Below are 21,284 nucleotides of genomic sequence, written 5' to 3'. Positions count from 1 at the left end.
ACACACACAAGGACTCATGTGACTGGTGATCAGGGCCACCCGAATGGAGTGTGTCCAGGGAGTCGCCTCTATAGCATCGCTGACTGTGTTCACGCCCACACAAGGGCACTCTTCGTAAGACCCCGGCTGGGCCTGCGCTCACCCGTGGGTTGGGTGATGCTGCCCAGCACAGATGTCTGATACCTGGAGCTCTTCCCTTCCCTTCTTCTCTTCTAATTGTCATCCGTTCTGATCTCTCTCCCTCTTTTAAATCTGAATTCCTTCCTATTTGGAAATAAGAGACCTTTAGGGCTGATAGACTTAGTGAACAATGAATAAATGTGTTCTCTTACTCCATCACTGATGAGATATCCCTACCACCCTGCCCGCCATGTGATTGTCAGCTGCTGAAGAATGGTGAAACCTAGAAAGGAATCCAATGGTGAAATCAGTTGCTGGGAAGGGGAAGGTGGAGTTTAAGCTAAGACCCAACGAATGCAGGACAGGAGTGTCGTGGGAGGGACTTGTGCTGGGTGACCTCCAAATCCGGCCACCTAGGAGTCCATGCTTCTCCCTCCTCAGCTTCGTCTCGGAAGTGTCTTGGGGACCGAACATCCTGCTCCAAGCTCTGTGCTGCCCCTTCGTCTGCCCCAGGAACATCCCTGGAACTCCCAGCATGTGGTTTCTTGGAAACACACGTGTGGCATTTCCTCGAGGCAAGAGCTCTGTATTTCCCCAGGCTCTGACACGTGTCGTGGCCAGAAGGAGGGATGCTGGGTTGGGTCCTGGAGTTCCCTCTGCGAGAGAAGTTAAAAAAGTTTACAGCTTTGTCTTGGGACATTTGCTGAAGTCATGTTTCAAGAGGCAAATCACATCTGCTGCAACATGAACCGACCACCAGGCAGTGAGATGCATAGGTTCTCAGGCTCTGAGACCCTATGGGAAACTGGCTATAGGGCCCCACAGCCTGGGAAACTGGCCTAGAGGTTTTATGGAGTGACTAATATCCTACAGGGAACAGCCGGGTCCCAGGACTTGCATCACGGTCAGCAGACCGGCCCCTCTCTGAGCAACACTCCTGGGATTATTCATGTCCATCTGGAAGAAACTAGTCTCTGAGTTTGATTCAGGACTTCTTTCTCTTTCCCACCTCTTACCCCAGCCATGTAATTTACACATCGTTTTATATTTTCTGTTGGGAGATCACAAAGCATCTAAAAGGCAAGCAGTGGTTCTCAAACTGCAGCCAAAGGTATATGTGTGGGGCCAGGGGAGGGGAAGGGCATTGCTGTTGAGAAAAGGGAGGGAGGGAGAGAGATTGACAGAGAGAGAGGACATGGGAGAAGGGGCCAGGAAGCTGGGTCTTGTCGGTTTGACAGGGTAATCTTACACTTGATGATCCTGTCACATTGGACACTACATGACAAAATTTAAATGAATTTACTTTTAAAAATTTGGATGATAGAATTGGGTGAAATCTTGTCACAGACGCAAAATGCTTTTTTCTCCATTTGGAAGCATTGGCAGGCAGAGATGTTTTGTGTCTAGATATTTCACAGGCTTAGCCAAGCGTGGGGTCCTGCTTGGTGACTGTTGTCCGTAGTGTGAAGGCTCTCCACATCCCTCATCACTCTGAGCTCCCCAAACACTGAATTTTACCCTGCCAGACGGGGCACCTGGCAAGTGGGTAGTTGTCTAAGATTTGGTTATTCTTTCTTCTGCAATGAGGGCAGGTAACGATTGGGGCTAGAAGAGGCCCAGGGAGAGTGAGAGGTGGAGTGGATATACTTGGGATTTGATGACACCAAAATGATTTTAAATCCAGATTTCTGGGCCATGTGACTCTATTAATAATTTGAGATCCAGTTTCTTCCTGTGAAAAAATTGTCAGTGTTTCTGAGTATCTAGTATGTTCAGCATTGCATGTGGTAATTGTTCAATAAATACAGCCATTATTATGATTTACTAGGATCAGCTTGTTTTACTCAGGTGAAATCAGAGTCCAGGCTGGAGCCTTGCAGAGAGGAGGGATTTGGAAAATACTCTTTGAGTGGGATTAAGTGATTTGCTTAAGGTGACAAGCCTAGAACTCAAGTCTCCGGCCCCCAATACAGGACTGTTTAGAAACAGTTTCACCTTGCTCATTTGCTGAACTGGCTTGCTCTCTGTTCTCAATCACAGAAACACCAGAGGCTTTCGCACGATCCCTTTTTCCTGAAACTGACTCTGCTGAGGATGTGATGTGGATACGGGTGAGTTTAGCTCAAGTTGTTGCCCCAGAACAGCTGGCTTCTCTGACTGAAGCCTCCTGGGTTGGAGCAGCTGGAGGCTGAGCTGGAGGTGGAGGGGAAGAAGGAAAAATGTCCATCCAGAAGAGGAACTGTCGGATAAAGCTCTCTCCCCTGTAGGCCTGGCGAGAGGTTGATAAGCCATCTTCAGGGATGTGCAGGGAGTGTCTGGCCCTGCTTCCGTGCAAAACCATGACTCAGGAATATTGTTCACATCCTCAGGATGGCACAGGGGCTAAAAATAAATCATGAAATGCCACCCAAAAAGACCTGATGAGGGGACAGTGGTGGTGGGAAGCCTCAGAGGGTCGAAAGCTAGGAGCCCAGATGGACGGGTGCCTGGGCAGCTGGGAGAAGGAAGAGAGAAAGAAGCAAAGAAGACAAGGAGGCTGTGTGCTGGACCAGGGGTGCATGGAAAGAGAGGGAGAGATGGAGTCAGACAGCATCTGATACAGGAGAGGCAGTGCAGGAAGCACAGTCCCGAGGAGGAGATGGTGTCTGTGGCACTGTGCAGCTGACGTTTGAAACAGCAAAACAGGGTGGGTGGTTAGTGGGAGCCTCCCCACCACTCAGCCCTGCACCGCCTCTGTCCTTCTGGGTGATGCCATACGTGTCTTTAGTTATCAGCTGCATGCTGGCGACCCCAGCTCTTCATCTCTGACCCTGATCTCTGCCCCAGGGTTGATCTGCGATCTTCAGTTGCTCTCACGGGGACTTTCCAGCCTTGCTCTGGGAAGGCCTCGAGATCTGAGTGTGAGGGTGGGGGACTAAGGGCTAGGGCTCATGGTGCCTTTACTTTCAAACCAGTGCAGCTCCCTTTAATTTATTTTGTGCATTGGGTTTCCTCAAAAGTGACCCTTTCCCCATCTGTTCTCCTGGCCTCCCCTAGCCCTGCCTGCCCTTCTGCCCTGAGACTGCCCGTGCCTTCACCCAGTCACTCAGACCCGGGAGCCAGCTTTCCACCGACACCCCCAGCCCGTGCTACTGCTCAGAAGTGCTTGGACTTGGCACTTTCTCCCCTGCCTGCGGTGGTGCACCCCCCCAGTCCCATCCTGCCCAGCCTAGGCTGCTGTGACCCCTGACTTGCCTCCCTCCTCTCCTTCCCTTCCGGGCTGTACACCACTGTTGGATTAAGCTCTCCCCCACCTACACTCTTTTGCTGCTCACCTTTCAAAATCCTCCAGTGGCCCTCTTTGGCCTCTCGTGGACGTCCCCTGACTAGAACTCAAAGGCCCTCCTTGCCCGGCGCCCTGCAGGTCCTACCCATCCCCCTGACCAGCTGCCCCCACACAATCTGGGTGCACCCTCCCCCAGGCTTGCTCTTCTTACCCCACCCAAGAATACCCTCCAGCCCATTTACCATCCTTTGGTGTTCTTCAACTCCAGTCTTCTCTGCTTCCTTCTCCAAGACTCCCCTGCTTATTTGAGCTCATTCCTTTTCCTGAACACTTGCCATCTTTGCAGTCTGGGACACAGAGCTGAAATTGGCTATACACAGCCTAACTCAATGGCGAGTGCAGAGCCTGGACTTGCTCTCTGCATCCCCTGATGCTACAAACGCTGCTCCCAGCCCCTAGCTGGGTCCTCCGGCTCTGGTTCTGTGGTGCCCACCTTCCTTCACTCCCCACCTTTCCGAAGGCACAGTGAGCCTCCTCCACCCAACTCATTTTTTTCCTGAGTCACTGCAGGTCTTAGGTGGTTTCACCTACACAGGCCTCGATTTTGCATGTATGCAGGCCTATTGCTTTGGGTCACTGTCGGCTTCCAGGGGGGTCTTTGTGTCCCCAGCCTTTCTGTTTTCTCAGTCAGTGGAGCTGCTTAGGCCCATTCTTATCTTTACGCTTTAGCCATAGCAACCTCTTTGTGGTTGAGGCAGGCCAGGCTTCCTCCAACCAGGGCTGCCTACCAGGCCCGTGCCATCCCTTTCCATCATCTCTGGGCGCCTCCTCCTTGCTCCTCAGCCTCTTCCTGAAAGTCACTTCATAGGAGATGATTTCCCCGACCTCCCAGGTGGAGCCAGGTGCCTGTTCTGTGCTCTCAGAGCCTCCTGTGCTTTTCTGCCACAGTGCTTAGCGCATCCACAGTCCTGCATCTCCCTGCAGGCCATATGTGCCACTGGGATGGGGACCTAGGGTGTCTGTGTTGCTCTCTGCCCTGATCCTAGCACTGAGTACTCTCTGGTGTAGCTCAGGTCAGAATATAAATTTGTTGAAAAACTACAGTAGTAGTGCCTTGGATTTGGGAGCGAGGGGCCAGTTGGTACTGGACCCAGGGATCCTGCCTTTCAAACACACCACTGGTGTGTTGACATCACTTTCCACTGCTGCCTTTTTTTTTTTCCATGTTGAGCCAAGGGTCAGCTTGGAAAAGACATTACTGTCCCACTACATTCTCTCCCATTCCTTGCAATAAAAAGGCAGTCTCTGGCTAAAATTCTCTTCTCCTTCAATATTCATAGAGCCCCTTCTCCACCTCCTACCTCCCATCCCTCTCCCCACCTCCCCGAGCCGGGGCACAGATTGGAGGCAGCAGACACACGCAGAGGCCACACCTCTGTCAACCTTGCGCTTCTCGTCTCTAAGACAGATCTGGAGGCAGAGCTGGAAATCAGGAGGGAAGAGAAGCAGCCCCATACACACAGCACAGAGCCTGGCAGGGAGTAGGGTTGGGACCCCTGAGAGAGACCTGTGGAGGATCAGTCATGTTGGGCGAAAGAGCCCCCTGCATTAATTTGTCCATCCACACCACCAGTGACCCCTGAGTGCCGACCTACTCAGCACTCAGAAGGACACACCTACTTTCCCATAGAGCTCACGGGCTGGTGGGGACCTCAGGCACTACAGAGGCCCACAGACCACAGCTTGCAAAGAGATTGTGCGGCTATGAAAGGGGCAGCTGGGGTTCCAGGCTGGAGAATCGTGTGCCCCTGCCTTGGTCCAGGAGGTGGAGGACAGGAATAAGGTGGGTTATAGATGTGTCTTGCTGCCCACCTCCATCCTGCTCACTGTTCTATCTTTGGTGACTTTTCTCTTTTACTTATCTCAGAGCCTCTCTCATGTATTCACATCCCCATTTTCTGCTTTCCACGTTCTCCCCGAGATGCTCCTTGTCTATCCTAACCCTAGAGACCTAGAGGCTTCCTTTTCTTTCATGCCTGGCTTTTCCCAGTGAAAGCCCTGGAGTCCCAACTTCTGGCTCACCCTTTCTCCCCTAATCAGCAGACCTCATAGACGTGGGGGGCTGGAAGAAGCCTTCAAATGAAGCATGCCTGGTCTCCTGGCCTTCTGGACCTACCCCGTCTTCCCCAACTCTCTCCCTCATTTACCATCACTCCATTCTTTCCACTCCTCCCTCTGCCTCTCTCCACCTCCTGGTGCTGCTGTTCCTTCTGCCGGGGCGGGATGACGAGTGGTCTCAAGGCAGGAAGGAGAGCCCCTCCCCTGGGCAGGTCCTCTTCCCAGGCACGCGAAAAGACCTTGCTTCAGTCATTGACTTTCTGATGCGGGGCAAGTTGATCAGCCATAGTTCTGTGGCTGTCACTTCATCCTTCCCTGCTTTTGTCCTATGCTTCTTTGTTCTGTCAAACTCACAGGAGAAGGAAGTAGGCAATTTACTGTCTTTCTGGAGAAAGGAGAATGCAGGGAAGTGAGGACTCAGAGATGTTTGGGTTGCGCTTTTTGATACGTGGTCTGTGGTTTTGTTAGATCCCCCTCCCTTTTTTTCTTGATGCAAAATGCTTTAGAAGGAGGAAAATTGCATTTAATGTTTGAGTATTCTCTTTCTCCACAGATGTCCGGGAAGCTGGTGGCGGTGGCGGACCGTGTTTGCAGGCTCAGGGACGCCGTGGCAGGGGCTGGATGGGAATGCAGTGTGGCCGTGTATTAGCTGTGCAGCCTTGGGAAAAGTACTTCATTGTGCTGAGTCTCATTTTCTTATTTGTCTGTTCTGACTGCCTTTCAGCGACACCATAGCGGTTATTTTTCAGCTTGCTCCTCTGTGAGGATTAACTCTATTGAAGTATCTAAAGTCCCTGGCACAGGGTCCTGCACATACACCTCATTTAAATGATCAAGTGTATACTAAGAGCTCATGTTCAATTCTGAAATCTGTCCTGGGCCTGGGCCATGTGTTCAGAGTGTGGAGAAGAGGGAGCCAGTAGTCCCCTCCCCTGGTCAGGGGGCCTGGGTCTGCGCCAGAGAACAGAAGGGCCGGCAGCCAGGCCTCTGTCCCCAAGAGCTGGGGCGCACATTAAAGCCTGTCATAGCTCAGGAACTGGGCCCGCTGCGGTGGGCATCTGGATGCTCTTAGATCTCGATCTGGATTCCTTCTGCTTGTCTTGTGTAATTACTTATCGACATCAGGCAGACCAGACCTTGGGCTTTCCTCTCCATGGCCCAGCCCCAGGCCTTCCTATTCATAAACACTGGTGCAGGGGATGGGGTAGTTGCTCCAGGACCTGTGGATGAGGCTTCCCTGTGTGCTCCTCAGCCCCCTACGTCAGCTGCTGCTATCTCTGTGCAAAAGCAGGACCTCCAGCCTGTGCCCAGCTGCCCTCAGCAACCTGCATCTTCAGATGAGAGATGTGTAGGAATTGGAAGGGAATTTCAAAATTATCTGGAAAGTGTGACTGTTGAGGGCTGTCATTTGTGTCTACTCCTGGGACCATTTTTTTTTTCCCACAATACTCATGTTATCACCCCCTTCCCTCAGGGTTGATTCCACTTTCTGTGGTTAGACCCATGGTGATGTCCCTTTGCATTTGTGAATCCGAGGTGGAGGCAGGTTGGTGTTGGAAACCACGCCCTGGGCTTTGCTATTCTGTTCCAATCAGCAATTCTAGGCAGGAATTTCAGGGGTGTGGGGAGGGAATTACCCCCGAACAGGAAACTTCTGGAGGTGGAGGCCTTTGGGCAACCCTGGGATCCCTCTGAAATGAGCATGTTGATACTTGGCCCTCATCTTGTTTTGCTATTCTTGGTGGCAGGTGACGCCATCTGTCTCGCTCTCTCGCTGTGCTTCCTCAGTGGGCCTTTGGGCTGCCACTCTTCCTGGCTCTCCCTACTGCTTCTCTGGTCCCTACTCCGCTGCTTCTGCTGGTTCCCGGTCTTCTCCTCAATCTCTTAGCTTTGGAGCGTGCTTGGTTCTCTGTCCTTTTTTCTCTTCTCCTCCAGTCTGTGGGCTTCAGAAGGCATCTATGTGCCAGTAACTCCACATTGTAACTCCAGCCCCGACTCCCTGTGACTCCACACACAGGGAACTCACAAGACAGTCGTCTTGGAATTCACATGGCCACAGCTGAACGCCTGGTCTCCGCCACACAGCGGTTCATTACAGTCCTCTCCTGCTCTGCAATTTCCCTTCCAGGCTCCCAGTTTCTGAGGCCAACGTCCCTGCAGTGGTGCTCCACATCTCTCTGTTTCTCACAACTGACATTCGTCAGTGAAGCCTGTTGGATCTGCTTACAACTCTCTGGGGCGGCCAGTGGCTTCTGGGTCCTCGTGGCCACCCTGCCAGGCTGAGCCCTTGCTGTGCCTCCCTGGGAGTTCTGCAGTGGCTCCGTCACCCTTCTCAATACCTTCTTGATGCAATTCCTGCTTTCCTATCAGCTGCTTGTCCTCCAAAGAAGCCAGAGCAGACAGATCACGATTTTCTTCTTCCCTCCCCATCTTCAAATCTTTTCTCAAATGCCACCTCCTCAATATGCCTGCCTTGGCCGCTCTGTGAAGTTGCAGCATGCTCCCCCACCCCTCCCATCTGCCCAACTCCAGGACCCTACTCAACAATGCCCATTGCAGTTGCTTATGCCCTTGGTTCGTCGTCTGTCTCCCCTCACCAGCTTGCAAACTCTACTTTGAGTCTCAAGAGCCTGGTGACACATGGCAGGTGCTCTGGGGTGTACACAGCATTGCCACTTTTGACAGCTGTCCCCTTCGTCACCCTCGGGTTGTATCCACCTAACTGTATCCACAGATTACAGGGACCATCCTCCATTGTTTTATGAGTCTGTCACAAATTATGACGGACATGGAACATGGAAACCAGTTTCTACCAAAGCCTGTGAGGACCATTCTGTACAAACTGGGAGAGAGTGCACAGAAGCCTGGAGAGCTGACCTGGGAGGAGGGTCACAGTGCATCCCATCCAGCCCTCTTCCAGCCTTGCACTCCTAGCTGCTGTCATCCCCATCTGCTCACACCTTGCTTACAGGTGGGTGCATCTCCATTCTGAGCCAGCTCTGACAATGGCATTGAATGTTTGGTGACTTTGTCCCAGTCACCCATTTTAAGACAGTATGAAGTCTTGGGACCCAAAGCATGTGCCATGTGAGACCTATAGACAAGCACCAGAGATACACTCCCTGTGCTCTGGAATCTCTCAGCCACATGTCCCCTCACCTGTTGTGCTAGCCTCTTACTTCTTGGCATCAAGGATACCAGGTCTATAATTGCAAGAGCAAAATGAGGAGGGGGAGTGAACATGTCCTTGTCACTGTGGGTTTTCCCCGAACATAGCCAGGTAATGGTCATGACAGGGGAGATGCTGACTCATTTTCTCTTTTTCTTTCCTACCTCCTTCTCTCCCTCTGTCTTTTCCTTTCATCCCTCCCTCCCTCTCTGCCTTCCCTTCTTCCTTCTTTCCTTTATCTCATGTCCCTTCCTCAAGGACTATCCTGGGCAGAGCCAGGCATCCCTCTGCCACCCTACTGCTCTGTCCCAGCGCCATCTTTCAGAGGTCGTTGTCAGCACTTGTGAATGCACATTTGCCTCATGCTCACGTGTTTATTGTCTGTCTCCTACACCTGCACCCCCAGCCGCAGTGTTTACTTCATTCTCTAGGGTCTTCCTAGTGCTTGGCATAGACCTACATGGAATAGATGTGAATTAAGTAAATATTTGTTGACTAACTGGGAAGCACTTTTTATGTACTCTTGTATTTGATGATCACAGCCATCCTGTAAAATGAGTATTATTTAAGTGCCTATTTTTGTTGCTGTTGTTGTTTTTGAAAGAATCTGAGGCTCAGAGAGGCTGAGTAATTTGCCCACAGACACAAAGCTAGGTGGAGGAGCCAGCCTGAGGGCTGGGGCTGTCTGACCGGGGGGTGTGAGTGAGGAAGCGAGTGTGTGTGCACGCATGCATGAGGCTCTGTGCTCTTGCTTCAGCATTGCACTGTGCAGGAGGCTGCCTCCCCTCTATAGAGGGGAGTGGCCGCCTTCTCTCCTTATCACTAGATTCAAGCCCAGTCAGAAGCCTGCTCTGGAGGGCCCGATGCCCATTACTGTGAGGTCCCAGGCTGCCTGCTGCCCCCTCAGTCCTACAAGCTCCATTGCTTCCAAGAGAATGAGGGGTCCAAAGTCCTCCCCCTTTGCACACACAGCATGAGGGCTTGGGTGAATTTGAATATTGCATGGCACCCACAGCCACCTGAGCCCCCTCTGCATGTAGGATCCATCCCTATCCAGAACTCACAGCTGCCGTGGTCTCGCCCAGTCACGCAAGCCCACCAAGGGCACAGCTGAGACGGCCCAACCGTCCTCCCCTTTCCTTCCTACCCACAGCAGGTGTCTTGGTCACGTCTGCCTCCCACAAGGAATGGACTGGTCTTTTCTACAGGAAGGGAAGGGTGAGGCAGAAGCAAAAAAGAGGGCTCCCTAAAAGCAGTTGGGGAGGACCCAGGGGGCTGCACTCCCAGGCCAAATGCAAAGTGCCCTGAACCTGCTGAGGAAGGACAGGTGAAGATGAACAGTGCGCCCAGAGCCCACCGCCAGACCCAGCTGTGCCTGCTGTTCCAGCTGCCTAGCCACAGCACGGCAACAGCAGCAGCAGGCCCTTGCCAGGGAGGCTCAGCCTGCTTCCTGGGGTCCAGGGACCACTCCACGTGTGTCTTGTGCACATTACAGCCACAGCTATGCTTGCCGTAGCACGGCAGCATAGAGGCTGGGCAGGAGGGCTGGCTGGGACAGGAGCCTGGGACCCGAAGTTGGGCAAACCCAGAAGAACCTTACTCAACTTTATTGTTATTGCATGGCCTAATATAATATTTGAAAACTGGGGGCCAATCTTTCATCTCCCTGGATAGGCAGGATAGAACCAAATGGCAAACCGATTGAATTCATTTTAAAATGATCATCTGTGAAGCTTTTCCCCCAGTTACAATATTGGATGCAGCCATTTTGGCTCACCTGATGCCCCACTCCTTTCCTCTTCCTGGCAAGCTTTTGCTTTGCTAGTAGCTGACATGCTGTACTCATCAGAGACACTATGCAGGTCCAATTTCTGGTCTGGAAGTCTGTGCATGGCTGCCAGGAAAGAGTGAGGGGTAGGTTTTGAATGGGGTGGGAACTCAGGAGCTATGAGCACAGTCCAAGCTATTCATTACTGCATCCCAAGTTCACACACACACACACACAGTTAATTTGCAACAGGCAATCCCTAAAGCAGCCCATTCAATGCTATTCTATCAAATAAATATAGATCTATAAATAGACCTCACATTTTGCTTCAAAAAGTGACAAGTGTGCAGAAATAATTTCACAAACAAGCTAAAATGTTGGCGGGCTTTGCATCCTTTGCTCAGATGTTGCGTGCATCTCCTAGATGATGCCTTTTTGAGCAAATTTGCACCATGTCTTCTGGTAGCAGTAGCTTTAAGTGAAGGTTTTCTTCACTGTGTTAGTGTATTTTCCTTTACCTTAACTGTTTTTTGGCTTCACTGTTTTGGGTAAAATGTTAATCTATTTTTTAAATTAAACTCTTCTCAGAGTGCTACTAATAGAAACTGACATGAGATAGAGAAAGGAAAGAAGGAAGAAGGGAAGGGAGAGAGGGAGGGAGGGATGAAAGGAAAAGACAGAGGGAGAGAAGGAGGTAGGAAAGAAAAAGAGAAAATAAGTGAGCATCTCCCCTGTCATGACCATTACCTGGCTATGTTCGGCGAAAACCCAGTGACAAGGACATGTTCACTCCCACTCCTCATTTTGCTCTTGCAATTATGGACCTGGTATCCACCTAACTGTATCCACAGATTACAGGGACCATCCTCCATTGTTTTATGAGTCTGTCACAAATTATGATGGACATGGAACATGGAAACCAGTTTCTACCAAAGCCTGTGAGGACCATTCTGTACAAACTGGGAGAGAGTGCACAGAAGCCTGGAGAGCTGACCTGGGAGGAGGGTCACAGTGCATCCCATCCAGCCCTCTTCCAGCCTTGCACTCCTAGCTGCTGTCATCCCCATCTGCTCACACCTTGCTTACAGGTGGGTACATCTCCATTCTGAGCCAGCTCTGACAATGGCATTGAATGTTTGGTGACTTTGTCCCAGTCACCCATTTTAAGACAGTATGAAGTCTTGGGACCCAAAGCATGTGCCATGTGAGACCTATAGACAAGCACCACAGATACACTCCCTGTGCTCTGGAATCTCTCAGCCACCTGTCCCCTCACCTGTCGTGCTGGCCTCTTACTCCTTGGCATCAAGAGGTTGCCTTGATGTTTTTGACCTAATCCTCAAGTTCACTGTACAGACTGAAGTCTTATCCTAGATTAACCAGGCATTCTAAAGCCTGTTTTCTCCCAGGGGCTGGATCCAGTTTCATGTGTCCTCAGCCCCTGACTGGGTCTTGTACACACGGACAGAGGTCTCAGCTCGAGCACTGCCATTGACTTGCATGCCCCTCAGCCAACCTCCAGCACTGAGCTGCTCTTAGCGCCTGACTGCCCTGGCCCCAAGGAGTTCCTCTGTCTGCATCGTACCAAGCCCTGGCTTCCTCCTGCCGTATACAAGGCCCAGCAGTTTTTGCACTGATGGCTGCCACCCAGACAGGGTCAGAGAGATAAAGTGTCTTGCCAAAGACGCTTAGCTAGTTGGAAGCACAGTCTGTACAGAACCTACCAGATCTTTCGACCTTGTGTCTGTGAGTTTTCCCCTGGACTTGCTCAGGTTGCTGCAAACCCCCATGTTCTATGCCACCTGAGCCAATAGGAGCCCAGTGAACAGCACAGACACAGCATAGAGAAGGCACAACCATACAGCCAGATGCCAGTCCACCCCCACGCTCACTCCACATGTGTGGCTGCCCCTGCCAACGCAGGATGAGACTTTTACCGGTCTCTGCTCTCTGTCAGCCCTGAGCTGCACAAACCACACCGCCCCACCACTGCAGGTGGTAATTTGCATGGGGGAGCAGAGCGTCTCCCAGGAGGCTAGGCCTATCTAAGTTTCTCTTCTGTACTTGGGAGATGAACAGCCTCTTTTAAAAGAGAGAAAAACAAGACACTAGTAACTCTGTGCTTGGACCCGGGCCTTTAGGTGTTTCAAAGCCTCGCGTGGCTATTTCTGGCCCCATTGTCGTCTGGGTCTGAGAGGAAGGCCTGATGGCGATCTCTGTACTTTAAAGGCAGAAACAGAACATTGTTTTTGCCAGCTTTGATTTAATGGCCAAAAACAGTTATAGGAAACTGTTCAGCAGATGTTTTATGAAACTCAGAAAAGATTGGGTCTTTTAGAAGGGCTATTTTTAGACAAATGCTTCCTACCATTGGGGGGTTGGTGCTCACAAAAGGGACAGAAAATGGGAGAGAGACTTGGAGGGAGCTTTGAACATTTTGATGATCACATTTTATTTTTCCTTGCATTTTCAGCATGAATTAAATGTACCTGGGAATCTTTGGAGGATCAGATAGTTGCAGAGGTAGTTCTGGGAGGAGGGGTTGATTTTAGAGTTCTCCTAAAATGAGAGTTTCTTGGGTGCTAGGAAAATCTGTGTTTTTCATCATTTTCCACCTTCTGATGTTCCAGCAACACAGAAATGCTGTTTTTCCTTACTCTATTTTCTTGGCTCTCTTTGCCTGAATTAACTTTTTTCCTCTCAGCTCATTCCTGCCTTTATTATTTATTTATTTATTTACTTTTGTTTGTTTGTTTGTTTGTTTTTTGTTTGAGACACAGCCTCACTCTGTCACCTGGCTGGAGTGCAATGGTGCAATCTCAGCTCACTGTAACCTCCGACTCCCAGGTTCAAGCGATTCTCCTGCCTCAGCCTCCTGAGTAGCTGGTATTATAGGCACGCGCCACCACGCCTAGCTAATTTTTTTATTTTAGTAGAGAGAGGGTTTCACCACCTTGGCCAGGCTGGTCTCTAACTCTTGACCTCAGTCATCTGCCTGCCTCAGCCTCCCAATCTGCGGGGATTACAGGCGTGAGCCACCGCGCCCGGTCTCATCCTTGCCTTCTTTTCCCTCTGCCTTTTTTACCTATTACACTCTAAGCCGTCATTTCACGCTCAGAGCAGGCGTTTCCTCACTCAGGATGCCCTTCCCGAGCTCTCTAGGTGCACTGTGCTTCCCTTCCTCATCTGCTGGGCTGCTTTAAACACCGCAGCCACTCTCCTGCTTTACCATCTGTTTCTCTGTCAGCCTCCTTCCCAAGGTCTGAATTCTTTCAGCTCTCCTCACTTAGTGCTACTTAACACAACAGTAGGCTCAGAATACATGTTTAGTGAGTGAATGGATGGCTGGAGGAATGAATGGAGTGAGCAAGTTAAGGAATTTTACCTGGTTAAAAAAGTTTTGCTTCATCTACAAGAGCAGAAATTAATTCTTCTTGTCTCTACTGTTCACATCAAACCCAAATCTGTTAACTACTATAATATAATAAAATAATTACCTACTATGGGGTGATTATTGCTATGTCCAGGAAACCCAGGCTCTGGGGCAATCAGATAAGGACTGGCGTGTGAACGCGTTCAGATTCGGATATGTGTCTTTTAATTCCAAGTCTCTTGTTTTCTCCACTCCGCCGGAGGGAATAATTGTCTCTGGAGCAGAACTTCAGGAAACACGGGGTGCCCGGGCACAGGAAAAATCCCCTGGTAAGGGAGAGGGCACAGAAAAGGGAGATGGGGAACCTCAAAGCACATGTTTTTCCTTTACTGCTATTTCTGGGGCTACTTCCAGCTGGAACAAAAGGACATTGAGGCTGTCCCAGGTGGAGACAATAGACTTCCACCTTCTCCCTGCCTGTCCCGAGCCCTTTGGCCAATGCTTCCAAGTCAGCTGAGCAGACCGAAGACCAATCACTTCCATCTCTCTGGAAAGTGCGGGAAATTAGCTTAGACAGAACAAGGCTCTCACATTATTTGACATCTCCTCCATCAGGGTCTCCTTGGTTTCTCAAGCCCCTGTTGAATACTTTCCAGAGAGCACTTTTAAGTGGCTGAAGGTTCCTTAAGTTCTGATATCTGGTAAAAGGATCATCATCGCCTGCGTGAGGTTCCAAGGGCTACATCACGATGCTCTGGGCAAGAGTTTGAGAGTTTCCTGGGAGCTGAGCCCAGGCAGAGCCTCTTTTATGTTCTGCAGCCCTTCAGTGAATCTTTCCACATCCTTTGCTTTCTTAAGCTGTCGTTTTTGAAACACTTTCTATGTTGTCGTTACTGTGCTAAGTGCACTGGAAAATGATCTCTCTTCTCTTTATTTAAGGCTCCTTTTAAAAGCACATAATATAAAAATGTGTCCTTATTATTAAGGAAAATTACTTTCCTATGTTGTCAATGGCCCTATGTTTGACAGATGAGGAAACTGAATTGGATAGAAAAGTTCAGTAACTTGCTCAGTCACTCAGTAGGTGAGTGAGTAGCTGGGATTCAAGGTCAGGTTTGGCTGATGCCAGAGGCCAAGCTCCTAAAGGCATCAACATCTATCTCAATTTCCCAGTAGTTTTTGACTGCAATCCCTGGGAAGCTCTGTCTCGGTGGAACTTTCCTTTCCAATCTTCACACACTTTTTCAGACGATGTCTCATCTTAACTCTTCCCCAACTGTCCACCATTTTCCAGGACTACTTATTGCATTGTCTCTTCTGACTACAAAAGTCTTGAGGCAAACATAGAGACATTCACTGCTAAGGTTCACAGCAAACTTAAATCTGAGTTTGAGCAGCCACAAAGCAGCCTCAAAGTAGAAGAAATGCTGACAGAGATGGAATGTCAATGGCCTTTTGTGGTGCTTTGCTAGAAATTTGAACAACAGCGTATTAGAAAGAGCTGGGAAAGTATTTTTTCAGTGGAGGTAGACTTTTCCTAGGGTTGCTGCCAACTTACTTTATTTACTTCCTTACCTATCTGCTATAATCGAGGCATCAGTACAGAGATCAGCAAATATTTGTGAAACACTTCTGTACTAGACAGACTGGACTAGGTTACACTGTGGTAACAAGAGCCAAACCTCAGTGGCTTGAAGCAACACATCTTACTCATGCTGCATGAACACCGGGCTGGCAGGGGGTTTTGTTCCATGGTATCAGAGTTACTCTGGGCCCGAGTTGATAAGCAGCTGTCACCTGACACGTGCCGGAGAGAAAAACAGAAAGGCCGAAACTCTTCAGTGGTCCTCTAATTTTCTGCCAAGTGACCCTGTTCGAATTTCATCCTGGGACTCCCTCCTAGGACCACTCCCAATTTCAACAGGGCAGGGAGCGGGATTCTACCTCATGTCCAGATTGGGGAAGCACTCGTCCAGATTAGTGAACAACTTTTGATGTGCTTAATACTGGGTGAGGTACGCTGAACAAACAAACATGAGTCTTGATCCTGCCCTCAAGGAGCTCCTTATGTAGTTGGGGAACTAGGATTTCCCATGCGTCAAATGGTTAAAGAACGTCATGAGTTGGTATAAAATAATGTACCCTGCCAATCCACATAGAACACACATATCGTATTTTTCTCATCTGATGTTTTGCAAATTTCTGCTAAAAGTTCACATCATTTCTTGTTACTTGTTCCTCGGATAAGCTCTTTAAGAACAGAATCTTACTTTATCTTTTATTTTCAGTTCTTATCAAATATCTGGAACACAGAAGAGCTTATTACATGTTATGTGGATGGATTAAGCTTGCTAAGCTATTTGGAAACAGGAAGAAAAAGCGTGCCCGGAATTTGGAGACCACCCATGGAAAGGCACGACCTCCACTGGGTGTTCAGGACTTGAGGTGGTCAGTATTTCTGCTCCTTCCCAGCAGACCAGCTTGCTCCCACTCAACCCCATGGCTTGCCTTCTCTTCCTTGGAAATCTTACATGCATCTTGTTGCCTGACCATCCCAGGAAGGAAGCACCCATGTCTTCTACAGTCCCAATTGCTTAAAACAAATATGCTTCCCCTGCTCAGATAACAGTCGGCAGGGCTAAGGATCCTAAAATCCATGGGTTTTCAATACTGGGAAAGTGCTACTCTGTAGGGATCCTCTAGCCCACCATTGTTTCCTTTATGGAAACTGTGGCTTGGAGAATGTAAGTGGCTCTCTCAAAGCTTCATAAAATTCACTGGAAGATCTGGGCTGGAGTCCAGGTGTTTTGACTCATTTGTCATTGTTCTTTATAGTCTGGATTTATAGATGCATATTTCTGTATAGACTTGTTGATAAACTTTACATTGATACCTAAGACCTTGTATTTCCCTTTCTATCAAGACAATGTTTAAAGCAAGACAAACAACGAAAGAAAACCAAAATAATGTGGTTTACATGCTAGGAGAAGAACAGTCTCGTAGCCATCGTAAATGAGCTCTCATGGAAACCTCTGCCCACCAAGAACACTTAACCTCCACGAATGACATCTGTGCCACAAGGGTGCAGCTCAAAGTCCCAGGTAAAGCAAACCATCTCTTTAGGGTGGCATAAATGGGGCAGCTTCTCATTCTCAGAAGAGGCTGCCATTATTTTGTAGAAAACAGTTGGGATTTGAAACCGGATCTGGCTCAACTCTCAACTGCACCTGCTTTCTGAGCTTCAGTTGCATTGTCTGTAAAGTAGTAGTATCTGACTGGCCTAATTCATATGGTTGTCCCACACATCAAAAATGACAATGAGAGTGAAGATACTGGATGAATTGTACCCAAATATTAGTTAGTGCTAGACCCTGATTCATGGAAGGTAGCATCCCAGAGATTATTTTCTTCCCTAATCCCTGTTTGAGGCAGTGGTTGAAAGAAAGTGGAGTTATCCAAGGTCATCGGTCATGATGCTTCTTAGTTCAACCATCACTTAATGTTCTGATGGGAAAGAGGCTAAAGAGATCAAGTGGGCGAGGGGAGCCGTGGAGACAAAGTAGGGGTCGATTGAGGACCGGGGGGATGGAAAAGGAAAATAACTACCTCTCAGAAATAAGGGCAGAGTTAAAATTATCCGATGAATAACAGCAATAATATTACCTCTCACTTTTCTTCTCTGACAGCACTGGTTCTCCAAACATAAACCAAGAGCAGAAAGGCAGTATGGCATGTGGTCAAGAGTACAGGCTCAAGAGTCAGATTAATTCCAGTTTGAATTCAGGTTGCCCTTTACCTGTATCTTTACCTGTATGTCACCTTGGGCAAATTGTTTAACCTCTTGTACCCTCATTTTTTTCTTTCAGCAAAATAGAAATAATATCACTACTTCCCTTAAGCGTTGTTAAATGTTATGATGCATGTTGAATATTTAGCTCAGTGCCTGACAAGTAGTAAGGGTCTAATAAGTGTTAGCTCTTAGTATTATTAACAGTGCAACTATTAGCAGGGAGATACTTCTTGACTTTGAGGTGAGACATTATTCAGCTGAACTTGCTCCATACAAATGAGCCCAGGAATCCTTTGTGCATTCTCTTTCCCTTCCTTCCTGATCAACTGGCTCTTTTTCAATCTGTCTTTTTTGTTTGTTTCTGCTTTTTATCACTATGTAATTGTTGTTCAGATTTTGGGGTACATGTGATAACTTGATACATGCATACAATGTGTAATGATCAAATCAGGGTAATCGAGATATCCATCACCTCAAGCATTTATCTTTTCTTTGTGTTGGGAACATTATAGTTCTTCTCTTCTAGGCATTTTAAACTATACAATAAATTATTGTTAGATATAATTTCCTTACAAAAATGCAGTTAGAAGGAATAAGTTCTAGCATTCCATCAGTCTTAATTAAACATTTTATTGAGTGTATCTTAGTGCTGATCCCAGTGAAAGGCAAATGGGACAATTAATTTGCCCATAAGGAGCTTCGTAAATTAGGACCAATCTAAGAATGTCACAAGCTGATATAATTGTTTTTATTTCTCATAGCCCTAAGGGACATGAGAGCAGGAGTAGCCAGTACTCCCAAGGTCCTATGAGGGCTGTCACAGCGACACACTTCGGCTCCCTGACAATAGATGAGGTTCCAAGGTAGCCTTGTATGGAAATGCAAGCTCTGCTTCCACAACGCCTCCACCTCATTGCTATAACTGGTATCATAATCAACAAGATGAGACTGTCTTTCCTGTTTTTTGAAGTAATGTTTGCTGTAACCTAGGATAAATAAACCCCGACTCAGTCTTTAGACCAGGAAGCACTTTCAAGGCCTATATCCTGTCCTGGCAGGGAGATGGGATCAAATGAGCGAATGGGTCTTTCCATGGCTAACTGCTGTGACAGCTGCCGTGCTAAGAATGGCAGGAGCCTCTAAACAGCAAGCTGTCCAGTGAGAGGAGGAGGGAAGGTCCACTAGGCTATGTGGAATTTTCATTTCCGGCAGCATTGGAAAATGAGATCTCAAGGCAGCCATGTTTATTCTGATCATGTGGAAATTAAAATTAGAATAGGGGAAATTTGAACCCACCTGATCTAGGGTATGCAACAGACTCATGACCAGAGGAGATAAGTAACAAAAAACAAAAGACAAACCATAATAATAATATAAAAATAAAGCTATTGGAATAATATTTTAGTCTGGAGGAAAAACCTGTAGTCTCCCACCTGTGGCAAAGCCTCAGTGGGACTGAGGATCTGGGAGCCCTGAGGGGTCACAGAATCTCTGTAAAAGAGAAAGCAGGCACCGTGTGGGGAGGGCACATGAGGTCCAGGTCCTCAGCTCTGAGTGGGGCAGAGGCAAAGGAGCTGGGCACACTGGCCTTGATTCCCTCCATCTCTTGCAGATGCTCCCTGAACCTGAACTTTCAGCCAAGTGGCTAGAATTTCGACTGTCTGGCATTTGTCTGCTGGTCAAAGAATGACATCTACTGGTAATGTGGTCTAGGAGAAAGACCCTGAAGCGAGAAGGCCAAGGAATAGAATCCGGTGCTATCTATGCAAACTGGCTATGATCCAAATCGAATCTGAGCCTCAGTTTTATCATTTATTAAGTGGGGAAAATACAGCTTGTCCCACAAATTTACTCGGAGGAGAGATGATTTAAAAGCATAAGTGCTTTCAACTTAGAAAGGAGTCAACACACATCTGAGAGGATTCATCTCCCTCCCTTTCAACCCCACAGTCTTGTCTCCAGTTAAGGTCTTGTGCTTGCCTGAACTGTGGGATTCTCTGGCTGCTTTCTCCAGCTATATTTTGGCAGCAGGGTGCCTGGGAAGCACAAGTTTGGCATTCAGAGAGTGTATCTAGCCCATGGCTGTGGGTGGCATAGAACAGAGCCAGGAGAATTATTTCTCTCTCGGCTCCCTTTCTCAGTTCCCAGGTCTGTCCATGGGACCATTTCCCCAGCTCCTTTCCCATATTTTGGTGGGGTGTATAGACACTGCACAGAATTTGCCCCTTTCATAAGAACTGACCACAGGGTGTCCAGCTGTGTGGTCATCTTTCTTAATCTTTCTGGCCTGGCAGGAGAAGAATGGACCTTGGGCAGATTTTAAAGCCATTTCTGTAAAACTGATGCTGCAAGTCAATGAGAAGCCTGCACTCAGCTTTCCAGGCAGGGTTTGCCAAAGAACAAAGATCCGATTCATACTAACTCATTGACTGCCTTATTTGTAATTTCCCGCCCCGTAATATTATAAATGCAGGCAACCAGGAATGCAGGCTTCGCAGATGAGGATTTGCACAAATCAGTTTTGTTTTCCATTTTCTGTATATTCCTTATCCACCCCTTCCCCAACCCAATATAACCCAAGGAAACACCATCAGTGCAGGGGTAGAGGAACCGGGCACCCTTGTCTAGAGTAGAGGAGAGCCGTGTGTGTGGAGGATGAGGCTGGCTCTGCAGGCCTCTGCAAAGAAGGCTCCCCATCCTCCACCCTGCCACCTCGGCGTTTTCAAGGTGTGCTGTGAGTTGTGTGGGTGTCTGGCTACAGAGTGTTCAGTAAGTCAGCAGTTTCCTCAGGTCTTCATGCAGAAATTTGATTCTACCACAGGGAGCATTGAAGCTGCTGACTTAGAAATCACACAGAGTCATTTAAACATTTGGCACATTTATTTGCATGCCAGAAACGTGTAAAAACTGCCCGGCTCTTGTCCGTAACTTGTGGCTTGTGGACTGAAAACGACCACTGGCGGGGTTCCCTATAGATTAGGATTTGAACGCCTCATCTCCTCGGGACTCAAAGGAGTAAAATTATGGGCAAGAAGCCCGTTGAAGGGTAGGAAAATTGAGGCATAAAAATTTATTAAAAGATTTTTCTGCAATTATCCTGTTTCTTTTGATTACAAATTCTACAATATTTCCAAAGGTCCTCATAGCCTCTTCGTAAACCATCTCAGAAAAAGAGCCAGATTTTCATGAAAAAAAAAATGTTGTGGTCTGATTTGTCTCATCCCAACATAGCAAGTGTCATAGGAGAAGTGGCTATGGGTCAGCAGTTTCCAATACAAATAATCTCTTCCTTTAAAAAGCAGATTAAAAAAAAAGTATAAAACTTTATTTAATTAAAAAAACAGAATATTATGAAAATGTGCAAGTTAACTTTCTCATACTACAGTTGGTCAAAAGGTAACCACTTAAACCATTTCTGTTTTTATTATTTGGTAGTTAATTACATATTTTATGTATTTCCACCTCTTGAAATATATACTTATATATACTTTTTGATATAATTACTTTCAATCATACCAATGAACCATCAGTACAAGACGTAAAATGTGGCTCAATTACTCTACACCCAACCCCTTCAATTTCCAAATCTTCCAAAGTTATTTTTAAAAATTGTAGTTTTATTTTAGCTATTATAACTTTAAATAATATACTTTCACTTTTATTTCTTTTTTTTTTTTTTTT

This window comes from Colobus angolensis, unplaced genomic scaffold, assembly GCF_000951035.1.
Source record: "Colobus angolensis palliatus isolate OR3802 unplaced genomic scaffold, Cang.pa_1.0 Scaffold137, whole genome shotgun sequence".
Taxonomy (NCBI): domain Eukaryota; kingdom Metazoa; phylum Chordata; class Mammalia; order Primates; family Cercopithecidae; genus Colobus; species Colobus angolensis.
This window is presented reverse-complemented; position numbering follows the sequence as displayed.